This window comes from Trachymyrmex septentrionalis, unplaced genomic scaffold, assembly GCF_001594115.1.
Source record: "Trachymyrmex septentrionalis isolate Tsep2-gDNA-1 unplaced genomic scaffold, Tsep1.0 scaffold172, whole genome shotgun sequence".
NCBI classification, from domain to species: domain Eukaryota; kingdom Metazoa; phylum Arthropoda; class Insecta; order Hymenoptera; family Formicidae; genus Trachymyrmex; species Trachymyrmex septentrionalis.
The window spans coordinates 59,194-73,562 of record NW_017304887.1 but is presented as its reverse complement, the minus strand read 5'-3'; the positions used below and the strand labels follow the sequence as shown (position 1 = coordinate 73,562).

The window sequence follows — 14,369 nt, the reverse complement described above, 5'->3', positions numbered from 1 at the left end:
TATATATATATATATATATATATATAAGAACAATAATATAACAATAATAATACAAAGTACTTATATTATACACATACACATGTATATAATTCGAAAAATGTGTGTATATACAAGTAAAATTATCGCAGCATCCGTGCCCATATTTTAGCGTCAATTTATCATTGACAAAACGCAATAGGGACAACATAAACTGCAAGTAGGAGAATATATAGACACCTACAGTGAATATAGATATGGCGCGCAGTTCTAATTTGACTTCGCGAAGGTAAATACGCGATGATACACGCGGTGTCGTCGTTCAGGGACGTGGCATGACGATTTGCTTCCAACGTATAGGAGGAAATATGTTGCGATCGACGAGCGTCGTCATTAACTATCAATACGCGCTATCCGCGCTATCCCGAACAAGCGCTTGAACGCGGAATAGAATTTGTGAGCGATTGGACTCGACAATGATTAAACATTCACGCGGCGTCGGATCTTTCAGGGTCGTCCGTGCGTACGATGCGTGCACCTTGCTGCCAAGATGTATAAAGATGAAAATACGCATCAGGAAAAGCAATGAATTTGTTTCGGTAATTTTCCGGAAGAGAAAAAATAAAGATACGTTATAAATTATACAAAATTACAAAATAATTCCTATACAATTCAATTGTAGTTCCGGCGTTTACAGAACTGATGAATATAAAAAAATTTGTAGAAATTTTTTCTAAATCAAATTTTTAAAATCTGAATTCTTAAACGAAAAATAACACATTTCTTTTTTAATATCTAAATTAAAACGTTTCAAATCTTGCATCAATGTTTTAAATTTAAAGCTTTCAATTATTTTATTCCTTTCGAATACAATTGTTTCTTATTAGTCAAACTTTTCTGCTGCTTTGTCAAATCTCTCTCATATTTACAACATTTCAGGAATGATTTTACACAAACTGACATTTAATCTTCCGGAATCGGAGGGGCCGTGACGGTGCTACACGTGGTCTCAAGGCCTCTTACATGTATACGGGACCCTTATGGTGCGCGCCGTCGCGTCGTAATATTTATCGAACGTATACATCAGTTTTAGGCGCCCTCGGCCCTGAGCGCCATGAAGGTCGCCACGTAATCGCTCGATGAGGAGCGAGAGAGAGTGTAAGGATTGGGAGAGCAGAGTGGAGAATTTATTACACATTGCCGTGCTAACGCAACTAACGCAATAATTTATGTGTGTGTGTAAATGAAAATTAAAATTCCTTTCAAACCATCTCTTCCAATAATAGATAGAACTTATCGCAGCTCCGAGTTATTAATAACATTAGATCATCATTGCAACATAAATCAAGCGGTTCTCCCCTCATAAAATAATAATAATAATCAAAACGGTATCTTTCTCCACTGATACGATACTTTACGAAGCATGACGCTCTGATTTGATTATCCAGTAAAAGAAAAAGAAGTTTTCAATTTATCGAACTTGCCAACGTAATATACGTATTTATTTAGCTATAAAATTTAAAGTAATCCTAGAAACTTGCTGAATTAACTGTTAAGACGAAAAAAGAAGGTGGATATGTATATAACAATTTATTATGACTTAATCATTATATCAGGAAACATAGGAGTCTTCTACGTTTGAGCCAATCGCAAACATCGCAGGCAAATCGAGAAAGGGAGTCGCTTGAGGGCCGAAAGTTGGCCTAGGCTGAAAATACTATAAAATATAGTTTGTGTCTCGAGCACGAAAACCACGCGAGTGGCTGTGTGAGAGAGTTCCGTGAGTTTCTACATCATACAAATCTCCAGAAACTTGTACATCACATATTTTGCGCTTACCAGTTCAAACATATCCAGGATAAACTTGGATAAGATGGTCACAATTTTTTAAAATGTAAAAAATATACTTTTGTTATTTTTTAACTCTGCGTGTGTGCGCGCGCGCGTATGCTACGTGTTACTTAGTTAATACCAGAAGAATCAAGGGAGAGTGAAGCGGATTCAGCCGGAAGTCACCGTTCGTTGGAGTAGGAGATATGGCAGAAGCATGATGGAACATATGGTACTGCACACACTAGTATTGTACTTCACTAGTATGTACATGCACATATTTGTGGAATTGCACTATAAATGGCGGAACCAATCAAAGAAGAGAATACTATCCACTCCACTTTCCCTTAATTCTGTCTGGTTAATACTCCGAATTATGACGCAAAAATGGTCACAATATTATAAATATATAGTAAAAATGAAAATACAAATTACAGTAATGTAGAATTCTAGTAAATTTTATGATTTTTTGGCAAATCTATTTGTCAGGAACAAATACCTATTTATGTAAAATTTATTTTACTTTTCTTAGTAAATGAACGATTGCTGTATAGCTATATTGTAAGATACTTTCTATATTTTGCAAAGTAAAGGATTATGCCCAGTTTGGGCCCCGGTTAAACAGCATTGAGACCTAGCTAGAATTATAGAGCATAAAAAAAACGGATTAAAAAGTTCCATATGCACAACTTTGTAATATGAGTCCCTTGAGTTCGCTATTATCACCATGTATTGTACACCATATAGTATAGGACTGGTTTTATTCGACTTCTCGAATCATCTAGTATCTGGAATATGTCCAATCTTGAAGGCAATTAAAACCTTATTTTGGATCCCAAATGAATAGTTATAAGTGATATATATTAATCGATAAAGAGGAGAGAGAGACAAAGCATGAAACAAAAGGTTTTTATTGCCTAATTAAAATGTAGTTAATATATGAACCTTATCTCTCTCTCTCTCTTCAGCTTTCTCATCGGAACTCTCTAAAAGTAAAAAAAACATCATTAACTGTTCTTGCTGACATATGGATGTCTTCGTTAAAATGTTGAACATAGATACCATATAACTGTCAACCGGATTAATGAACTGTACCAAATACATTTTAGATATTATTTCAATGTCTTTGGTACAATCCGTTACCGCCGTCACCGCTGGGAGATGTCCTGGACGCAGAGAAATTAGATAACGACTAATAGTACATGATCATAATAGCAAACTTTAGATAATTCTAGCACTCAGGCAACTCTCCTATAAAGTTGGGCTTACGGAATTTTTTATTCTCTTTTGATACCTTAAAATTTTAGACATGTCTCAAAGTTGTTCATCCGGGGCCCAAATTGCCCTATAAAATTGGGCAATCCTTTTGAGTTGTTCTTAATATTCTTGGGAATAGCATATTTACTTTACAGTAAGATAATCATTTGGATTTACTATATAATTATAATATACTTTTTATCTTACACCTCCGATATTTTTCAGATAAAATAAAAATTCAGGTAAAATAAAATTACAATAAGTGGGGCAAAAATGACTAAAATATTTTTACTATAGTCTTGTAAGGTAAAAATCACTCAACCATTTTTCAAATAAATAACAACCGTAAAACCACATTATACAATTTTCTTTGTTATATACATATGTAACATTAATTACGACAATTTAACTGTAATTTACTTGACGTTGTAGCAGCTTTTAGTGAAAACTTTACAGGTAGTCTAAAATAAAAATATTACATATAATATTTACAAAATTGTTATTTCGAATAGTGTATACGCATAAATTATTGTCAATATAGATTATCTTTGAAAATGACTACAAAAATTACACTACTCAGCAATTATTGGAGAAATTACAGCCTGTAGTTATCTTTTCCGTATGAGTAACAATACCCGACTTTATGCTATACTTTTTGAAAAGAAAAAAGTTATATATGTCTAAATCTACTAGAATCATTTTTTCAATAAATAATAAAGATAAGACTTCAAGGTCTTCTCGTAGAGCTTTGTCAAGTAGAAATAGGAGGACAGAAAAATCCTATAGTATTTTGCTGTATCTATCATAGTTTCCAAAACTATGGCTCTTTTGTCTAAATTAGAGACTTATAACAGAGTTTGCGAACGATTTTGTCAAAATCATTCAAGAGAGAATAGTATTGGGTTCGGAAAAAAGTCCTTTTAAATTAAAAGATAAAAAGACCTTTCCCCATCAATATCTTCGTGAAAAATGATAAAAATTTAAAAAAGGGTTTAAAAGCTTGAAATTTCTACTCTCTAATGATTACTATATATTTTTTAAATTTATGTGAGTTTTGTCATTTTTACATATAGAAAACTATACGCGCTGAAAATAACGAAAAATTGTCTTTTTACTTTGTATTTCTGTAGCGTATCTAAAAAAAATTTGAACAAATTTTCGACTATCTATCGTGAAAACTTGCTTTCCCTACAAAATTGTTTTTTAAAAATGTTTCTACGATTTTTTATTCCTGAGTTACTTGCGGATTAAGTAAAAAGGAACATTCTGACTTTATTGCTCGTAACTCCGTTAAAAATCGTATCGCAATTAAAAATACAGATTCTTAAAGTTGAAACGTTGCTCTATCAAGTGATATTAATTGCTAATTTTTAGAAAATAGAATATATGGGTTGCTAAAAAAAGTCCTTTTACCAACTTATAAAGGGACTTTTTTCCTAGCCCAATATATGTATATGTATACAGCTTTCCTATTTATACTACATACTACCTCATTTTAACTTATACTACTGTCTACTTGTAATTCTATAATTTCAATTACGATTACAGAATAAAACAATATATGCAGGTCTATAGTCTGAATCTATGCGTGCTTTTTAGTGAGAATGCGTGGAAGGAAATTTTGCCGAGATATGTAAATATTTAGCTAGATATATACACAGATCTGAAAATGATTTTATAGAATCAAAATAATTATGTAGAACGCTCAAGTTGGTTGGTAGACTATCCAAATTTTTTACAACATTGCTCATTAATGCTTCATACATAATTATCTCGATAATTATCTTCCTACATAATTATCCTGAAGAAAATTAATTTCAAATCTGTATCTATAACTAAATTTTTAAACATTCAGCAAATTATTTCCGTGCTTTTACTAATTATTGACTTATAGTATCAACGAAAAATAAATTTGCATTTCCAAGGGACAAAAGTCGTCGGAACGAATTGCCAAGCGATCTCAGGAATTTCTACGTGAATCAATTACTTTGTGGCGTGCCAATACGTAATGCTCGCGATCACTTCCTCGATCATACGCGATTACCAACTGACACGAGAGTTCATTTTTACAAGCGAGCCTCGTCGCGGCCGTTTGCTTTTCACTCGACCATACAGTAAAACCTCTTAAGTAACGCATGGTCCGAATGTTCAATCGCCCCTGTTCGTCGTCTATACCTCTAAATCACCGTGGTCGGTCTCCTTTTGCTATTTCAAGCGCGCAACGCGTGATGCGCACGCGAGCAGCGCGTCTCACGTGGGCGAAACATTTAACTGTTGCTTTTAACTGTCATGGCCGCTCGCAACTTCAACTTTTGCCCGAGGATACGAATCCGGAGGGCAAAGTGCTGGCCGGCAGCTACAATTCTTTCATGTGCGAAGCATTCGAAAAGCACGTCGATTCTTTAGTTACCTCGTTTAATTGTGATTTGTATAAAGCCATTACAACGAGTTATACTTATGTTTTATGCCGATAATAAAGTGGCCTTATACATTTTATTTTAAATATAAGATAAACATTAGAGACAATGCTGCTTCCAATGTATGTTCTAAGGAATCTAAGGTTAGATCGCAATGTGAAATTCAAAAACTTTATCTTTATATATTTTCATTATATGTTTAAAGATAAGGTTTTTGGATTTCAAGTTGAAATCAAGATTAAATTATCAAAAAAAGAAAAGAAAAAACTAACCTCATGTAAATTCGACTTGTTAAATTTCGCTTCGAGACTAGATAATCAATATGCTAGGTATTGTATCCGATTGTTAATTTTAGCGAGACAAGTTAATTTCGTAAATTAAAATGAATTTTTTCTTCGAAAAATATACATTCCAAAATATCAAATTTCCAAAGTACAGTCGAACTATAAAAGTAACTTGTCGGGCCTGATCGACTTCCGTAAAAGTGAACAAATGCGCATGCGTTAGCGTATGTGCTTGATTACTGTATGGTAAGTTAAGACATGATTTACGGAGGTTAAAACAAAAACGGAGATTACTTTTACAGAGGTTCAACTGTATACCTAATAATATATGAAGTAGTAAATATAAATGACAAGTATGACATTTTTGCCAAGAATAAAAGCTAAAATTTAAAGTTTACTTCTTAATTGCTATAATTATCGATGTATAACGCAGATATAATTTTTGCAGAATATCACTTATCTCGCTCTCTGTTTTTCGTCTTTCTTAAACGACATTACAATCCAGCTCCAAATTAGAATCCTATTATGGCAAAGTTCGTCTAAAATTAGAATTCGCAATTTATCTTTTCAAAGCTGACGAAAAAAAAAAAAAAATCTCTTTTAATTGGACGTAACTCGACAATGATTGATGCCTACATTATTGTTCTTAATCGACAGACACTCGCTGGAGAATATATTATCGAAATTACATCGGCTTTATGTTTAAAGTTACTTTGGATAAAATCGTTAAAAAAATAGAAGCCCCTTACCTGTCGTTCCGTCTTGCGACGCGCGGAACTCAGGAAGAAGGAAGTGAGGCACTAACGTCTCCGGGGCTTGTTTCCCGGCACCTGACTCCTTCCGCACTCACTGTACCCACTGCGGCAACGTTCCCTTCCTCGCACCGCGAGTCTTCCCACCCTCGCGACGATTTTTTTCTTCCGATGCGCGAGTCGACGTCGATCCACCGCGATTATTTATCCGGCGCGAGTTGCGACAGTCTGCGCGACTTGCATCACGCGCGTGCACGATGCACGCACGCGGCCACGCATCCACCCGCACGCACGCACGCACGCGTGCTTCTATCTCTCTTTTAAATTTTATTTTTATCTTTCTTATTATTTTTTTATTTTCTATTACTTTTCTTTCTTGCGTTCTATCTATATCTCTTGTGCGCTTTCTGTCTATTGTTATCTGCTTGTTCTTAGAAGGCCTGCCCCAGAATTATACAGGATTACACATCTTATCTATCTATTTAATTTATCTGTTTCTTTCTCATCCTCTCTCTCTTTCGAGAGAGAGAGAGAGAGATTTTTCCGGAAGGAAGTCCACTGACACTAACTATTGTGGCGGTTCTCGAAAGAATCATAAATCGGTAACATTCCGTGTCTTTTAAATCACTCCGAAGAACAGTATCACATGCTTATGACAGCACATGGAGTACGTCAATGTCCAATGCAACGACTGTAAACAACAAACGACTATCGACAATAAACTAATTACAATTCACTTCGATCGACTGGTAGCGATCTAGTTTAAGTTGAACACCGGTATGCGTCCCTTCTAAAATGTACGGTAAATCCAAAGAAACTTGTTACTCTCTTTCATCAACTTTCTTCGTCTCGATGTGTCGAATCTAATCCTATACGAGTTACATTATTGTATGTCCCTGGAACTCGATTGCCAAAGCTGTAATTTTTATCCCGTATCCCATGATCGTCACGGAAAATGCTATTTGATCTTACATGTGTCCACGGTCAAACTTGGAGATAACACATTCGCCGACAGAGTTCCTCTTTCTCTTCCTCCTTCGTTCACTCCTTACACCGCTCTCGCGGAGCGCGTAAATAAGCGAGACCACTCCTCTCACTCCCTTATCTCTTTCGCACTTCTTTCTTCCGATTTTTCTCGACGATGCGAAAGAACACGCACGATTCTAGCACCGCGTGTCACGAGGCGCGCACCACAGCGAGCGAGAGAGAGAGAGAGAGAGAGAGAGAGAGAGAGAAAGAGAGAGACAAAGACCTCACTCGGTCCAGAGAGCGCGCGCGCGGAACACTGAGCGCGATGCGCGAACGGCGAGTCTCGGCTCGCCTTGCCTAGCCTAGTCTGGCCTAGCCTAGCCTAGCCTAGCTTAGCCTAGCCGCCACTAAACTCTACTATCCTAGGTTAGACATGCTCGCGACACTCTCCCTCTCTCTTTCTCTCACCCGCTCCTCCTCCCCCCCCCCAGCCCGCAGCAGCATCTCGTTCTCTCTCGCTTGCGTTTCCGCCGTCTCCGTCGTCACCGCCGCGAATCCGCTCGGGTCCTCTCGCTCCTACCACGTCTCGCGTGATGAATACACCGGGCTGCGCGCGCGATTCTGATACGATAGAGGGGCGGGAGAGAATGGAGAGGCGAGGAGGAAGGAGAGAATCGTAAGGCCATAGCCACGGCCATCGAGTCGCATATACTATATACATACGCACGTACGCACGCGACAGCGCAACCTGTGTGGGTGTGTGGCCGTTCGATTCCGCGCATCGAAAATCACATATATCGATCTTGCGTTTCTCTCGCCATCTAATTACCTACTTAACGCCTTCATTATTCCAATGAAATGCATACTCACTCACGACTACCTCGCTATCAAGGCTATCACGGCCAAATCTTTCGATGTTCTTAGCCGCTGCTCCAATGTTAGTATAATATAACACATAATTACACTCGTAGTTCTACATACCGGGAAGTATATCAAAGTATAAATATAATTCCGAAAATGACTAATATTTGATGCTAAATATATTTTTTAAATATATATATATATATACATAATAAAATTATGAATATAATTAAATTATTACTAACATTATAGCATATATATGTATACACAAAAAGATATTATACTGCTAAGAAAAATAATTACTCACTTGTCAGTTTAATTTTTTTTTTAAGTAACAGTTATCTTTTAAAGAATATTCTTTTCAATCTTAAAAAAATATACTTACATTAATTAATATAAATTTTGAAAAACTTATTACCTACATTGTACCTACTTAAAAGTAAGAATTTATTCTCTTTTGAAATATACTGTAATAGTATTATCCAGGTATTATTGAAGAAGTAACTGTACGTAGCAATAGATAGAGTTTTAATTTAATAATCTCGACTGAATTAAGTGTTAAACTTGATACTTGCGATGTGTGAACTTATGATAGATTTGAATTAAAAATATATGCACTTTTAAAATATACTTAAAACAAGTAATATATTTAAATACTGTATGTATTTTTCTTGTAAGCAGTAATAACTATAAAAATAGAAACTATAATTATTTTATCTCTCAACTATAATTATTTTATCATGCAAGTAACAACCATACGTCATAAATAACATAACAACCAGTTAACCTCCATACTGATACGTTTGCGTATATTTCGCTGAAAATTATAAATAGGTAAGGAGTAACGATCGTACGCCAAAGAAAAAAATTGCCCCAAAAAACGAATTGATAAAGCAAATTACGATTATTTTGTAGCGTGCAAAAGTTCCGGAATACGAAGTGTAATTCAGCCTCATTGCGATAATTTCATAATTAAGTCATGCAATTGCAATAATCTTGCAATTGGTCACGTTTTTACGTGACACTGGTATTATTATCGTCGGAACTGACAGGAGCAGCTTCTGATGACGCGTTCCAATGTTCCAATCCGTAAAGCGTGCCAGAAACACGCAAAGCACGTGTGTGTACCGCGTGCCATGTGTATCCAAACCAAACGCGGGGGGAGCGGGGGTGCTTCGCGCGATTTTTTTTATGTATATACAATATAAAATACGTTCTATATTCCGGCGACAGCTAGATAACGTACGTATGTAATAACACACGTATAATATATAACGCACGCGAGCGCGCTTGCATGATGTAGCGCACAAGCATATGTATACGTATAGATATAATGTAGGTATGTATAATAGTTTCGTGCGCCCGTATACGAGAATGCACCCGGCGACAAGCGTAACACAAGAGGACGTGCCTGACATATGTTTTCGCCATCTAAATCGTCGTCTTTTCTTTATGACGACAACTTTCGATTCGATCACGATTCACGTTTGTGCACGGACCATTCGTTTCGATTCGAAAGTACCGTAAATCAGATTCTGAGACGCGAGCCGTTCCCAGATCAAGAGAAATACCTATACACGAGAGAAGTACCCTGTAGTTAGATACATCAAAGAAGTAATCTTAAAATCCAATCTTGAGTTAAATAACGTTTTGTTATTTTCAACTTCCATATGTATATTAAAATTCAAGTGAATCCATTTCTATGATTGAATTGCTCGGTTTCAAAGTAAATAACGTCCATAATTAATGCACTTAGTTAGTAAATAATAAACTATATATAAATTGAATAAAATTTAATACATTCCTTGAGTTAAATTAAAGTTTAAGTAAAATCAACGATATATATTGTGTAAAAACTGCACGAGTGATGATCTAGAAATGACTAAAAATAATCAATTCAAGTTGTATATAATTTAGTACTAATTTAATATTAATTTAATAATTTATCTTGAAAAGATAAGAAAAGAGACTCTAGTAAATATAAAGTGCATTTATTTGACAATAATAAGTTAATTTAGGTTTCATTTTTGCATTTATTTTGTTCGTCACTATAATATGATAGAATTTATTATAGTAGCGAAAGGCATTCAAAAAAAGTCTCGTACACTCTACACTTGCAGTCTTTGCGATGGAATTAAATAATAAACGAATCAAATAACATGATATATTCGCCTTTGAATGAAAAAGAGAAAATGTGATTGATATATTTGGACTTTGTCGACAAATTTTCGTACTTTACGAATTCAAATTACGAGTGAAAATATTTAATTTCCTGTACATTATTTTCAAGCATTTCCAATTTTCTTACGAAAAACGCAGCAGTAAGAAACTCAATGCGATTGTTTTATAATTGGGAAATTCTCGTGGCTACGCAGCGCAACGCTATCAACTCGTTATCACGTATCGCTAATAATACGATGCGTCTGTGAACGTTAGATTAAAGAGTAATTAATGATCGTTTGTAGTCACGCCGACGTGCATGACGTATGACGCGATTCGCTAGTTTTTACTAAACTCGATGTCTAATGCGCATTACCGTTCAAAAAAGAACAGCTTTCGTTTAAAAGAGATATTTGAAAGAGAGGAGTGTAAATTTCAATTTTTTCGAAATGAAAAAATAATTATAACATGATGTTTGTGTAAGAAAACAATGTTATTCATCTTTTCAAATAACGTAGAAAATTAAAAGCAAAATTAAATAGTCTATGTTTATCACTTGTCTATTTGTGTGTGTGTGTATGTGTGTGTGTGTGTGTGTGTGTGTGTGTGTGTGTACACAAATATATTTAGAGATTCCAAGATTCATATTATTAACCTATTAATAATAAAATTAAATGGCTCGCTGCTTCAATTAAGTGGTTGAATTAAAGTATATATACTATTACGTACACATTAGTTTCGTAACGCAGGTTACAACAATTTTTACAGAGAAAAAAAATTGTATATGTACTCTATAAGAGTCTCAATCTCAACACATGGACTCGCTTGATAATTTTTACGTAACAAATACAATTTAGAAAATTATTTCCGCTCTATCCTACGAATTGTCACTCATCGTCGTCTACATGCTTGATCCGGCCGCAAACGGAACTCTTATCTATATATTGCCACATCATCACCAAGACGAAATATCTTTGTTGTAAGAAGTCAAATAAACCAATGCCGATCTGCTGAACGTTTATTTCCTACATCATCATCCACTCACGCAAAATCATCCGCAAAATCATTTTCAACGATCATATTAAACGATATACTCGTATTTTAATGAAAATCACTGTTTAATTTATTCGCACTATCATACTATCTTTTAAATCGTAATTTATATTAATGCTATCTACAAAGGTTTTATCGCGTGCATTCTCGCGCGCAGAGCTGAATTGGTTGACAATGCAAGACGAAGGGCTAAGGGTAAAGTGACGACGCTCAGTGTTTGGTCGGACAAGCTTCGGCGCTATAATTTAACGCAACGTTCACTGCGCAGGTGGCCAACGTGATTGCCACGGATGGCGGAGCGGATTCGCGAGACTTTCTAACGAAAGTGCAAGTGTTTTCTTTCTTTCTCAACTGGCTACCGCAATTGCTGCGTAACCATTCTCGTCTCGCAACTTTCGCGCGTTTTCCGCGGTTTCCCGCCGAGGTCGTCGAACGCTTCCGGCTTGTTTATCGTCGAGTGTGCTTCGATTTTCGCGATTGCGCGCGTTTTTACGTGCTGCTGATTATTACAAGTTCCTCGTGTCTCAATATCGCAAAGCTAAAGTTAAAAAGGAACAGAATTAAAATGTCTTCAGAAATTTGCAAAGCTTTATAAACATTAAAATCTTATTAAAATAAAGTCCATTTTAATACAAGTAATTACAAAATATGTAAATATGAAATAATATGAAATAATAGGATTACTGACAGAGTCAGCGTAGTACTTATTATGGGCAATAATTAATAACGTTTATTTAAAAAAAATTTGAGCCATCTTTGACATAAAATTAAACCATATAAAAATGTACATTTTTTAAAATAAGGATTGATCGCAAGTCAATGCAATGGAGAGATCGTCGATAGAACATCTTCATACAGTTTATTTTTGTGTTGATGATTGCTTAAAGAGCCAAAATGATTATATTTATTGTATTTTTTTCAGCAGCCTTATTTATTCCCTTTATACTGTTTTTAAATTTGAGAGTTCTTAACTTTTACTTTAATGAATAAGGATTATTTCACCTTCCGATAAATTTCAGCTTACTATCTTACTCTCGTACTTTCTTTGCTTTAATTCTTTTACTCTTTTGTTTATCTATATTAGATAAATTATCACGTAGTTTATCTGAAGATGGAACAGCCGGTCCCGAGATGTTTAAATAATAAAATAAAATAACTATAAAATTGTCAACATAATACAATATAATAATTGTGGAATATACTGGTCCTTTTTGAGTTTTTACACTCGTGACAGTTGAGTTATGGATTACTCATAGTTGTGAAAAATTGAGTAGCGCGCGCGCGCGTGTGTGTGTGTGTTTGTATGGCACGGCATTAAGATTCCGGGGTAAAAACAGTAATTCATGTATACACTGACATATATGGTCATTATGTAATTATTCCAATCATAAGGCTTCGAAACAGTTTTAATATTTTGATATAACTGAATTTATAATATAAATTTCATTTGTTTTAATTAATTGAAATTGTTCCCGTGTAATATACTGAAGATAACCTGATAAAAATTAAAACGTTTGTACTTTGTTTTATAACGATTGGTATACAATTATGTAGCGTTAACGCAACTTGCGGCTCGTAGTTCTTTATTCTTATTATATTACTTTTAATAAGATTTTTGTTATCTAAACAATAGTAAATAATTTTTATTATATATTTTCTAAATCTTGATTTTTAAAAGCTTTCTATTGTTTAATCATTAATTATTCGGAAAAATTAAAAGTGCAAATAATAATCGAGAAAAATAGGTCGAGTTATATGCTCTGGCAAAAAAAAAAGCAAAACCTTCGCAAGATCTTTGCGGATTACATATTCGAAGGATAAACGTGTTCCACGAGGGGCGTTACAACCACTCGATTTAGGAAGTGCCGGCCTTCGCAGTGTGATTTGAGGAACGAAGATTTCTAAGATCTGAATCGAAATGATCACGAGAGCGAATGCCCGCGGCGTTCGACCAAGGCCCAAGCCGGGCTTCACCGTGACATAAATATTCGGGGGCCTCTTTGGGAGGAGAGGAGGGGGGAGAGGGGGGGCCCACTCTCGGCGGTCGAAAGTGCTGAACTTGAGAACACATGAAAAGGGGGAGAGAAGGGAGATGGGAGGGATACTCATAACCGTACGATGTCAAAAGTGCGACCCTGAGAGAGTGAATTTGCCGTCATCCTCGAGAAGCGAGACACTTCCTTTCGTCTATTTTTAAGAACACACTGTCAGCGTCGTGCTTGTCCGAACGCGGAATATAATCCGTCACTCTCGTCGGTGATGTAATCAATCCAAAGACGAGTATATATATATATACTATCAAGTAAAAATTTCACGCGGCAAAATTTATTGCTTGATATATTACTATATTCATATATGTATAGTAATTGTGTAAATTTAAAATAATTTTTAAATTTAAAATAAGAATTAACTTACTTATTTTTTTATTAAAATTTTATCTATCAATATTTGTGCTCCTTTATCTGTAACATGTTCTGAAATCTAGTTCCGTGTTTATTATTATACTTTATAATTTATATTATAATTTATAATTTTAATATTTTTTTGTACTATTACAGTTATATACATTAAAATAATTAATTATAACTTTTTATAAAAATGACTATGACAATTCTTTGTATTGTTAAGTATATACAGAAGCCGCACGAAATGTTTTACCACTCACTTATCCAATTTTCAAGGCTTTGATCCAAAAAATAATAATTTTATAGCAGTTCCGTACCAATTTTGTTAAAAATAAACATTTTAAAATCAAACGATATAACATTTCGTCCACCCTATATATAAAAATAATTAACACACATTCACCA

The 14,369-nt window shown here is 34.8% G+C and overlaps 1 protein-coding gene across 4 annotated transcripts in view; it reads right to left on the bottom strand.

The window, feature by feature from the left end:
• Positions 1-14,369, bottom strand: part of LOC108746485 (ecdysone-induced protein 74EF) — a 295,998-nt gene that overhangs the window by 260,276 nt on the left and 21,353 nt on the right. For 3 of the 4 annotated variants that reach the window (XM_018483287.1, XM_018483291.1, XM_018483290.1), the window contains exon 1: positions 6,514-7,910. The exons of the other annotated variant lie outside the window; for it this stretch is intronic. The gene's annotated coding sequence lies outside the window, so the exon portion shown is untranslated. Of the gene's footprint in view, positions 1-6,513; positions 7,911-14,369 lie in introns of those variants that run through there. 4 annotated transcript variants of the gene reach the window in all.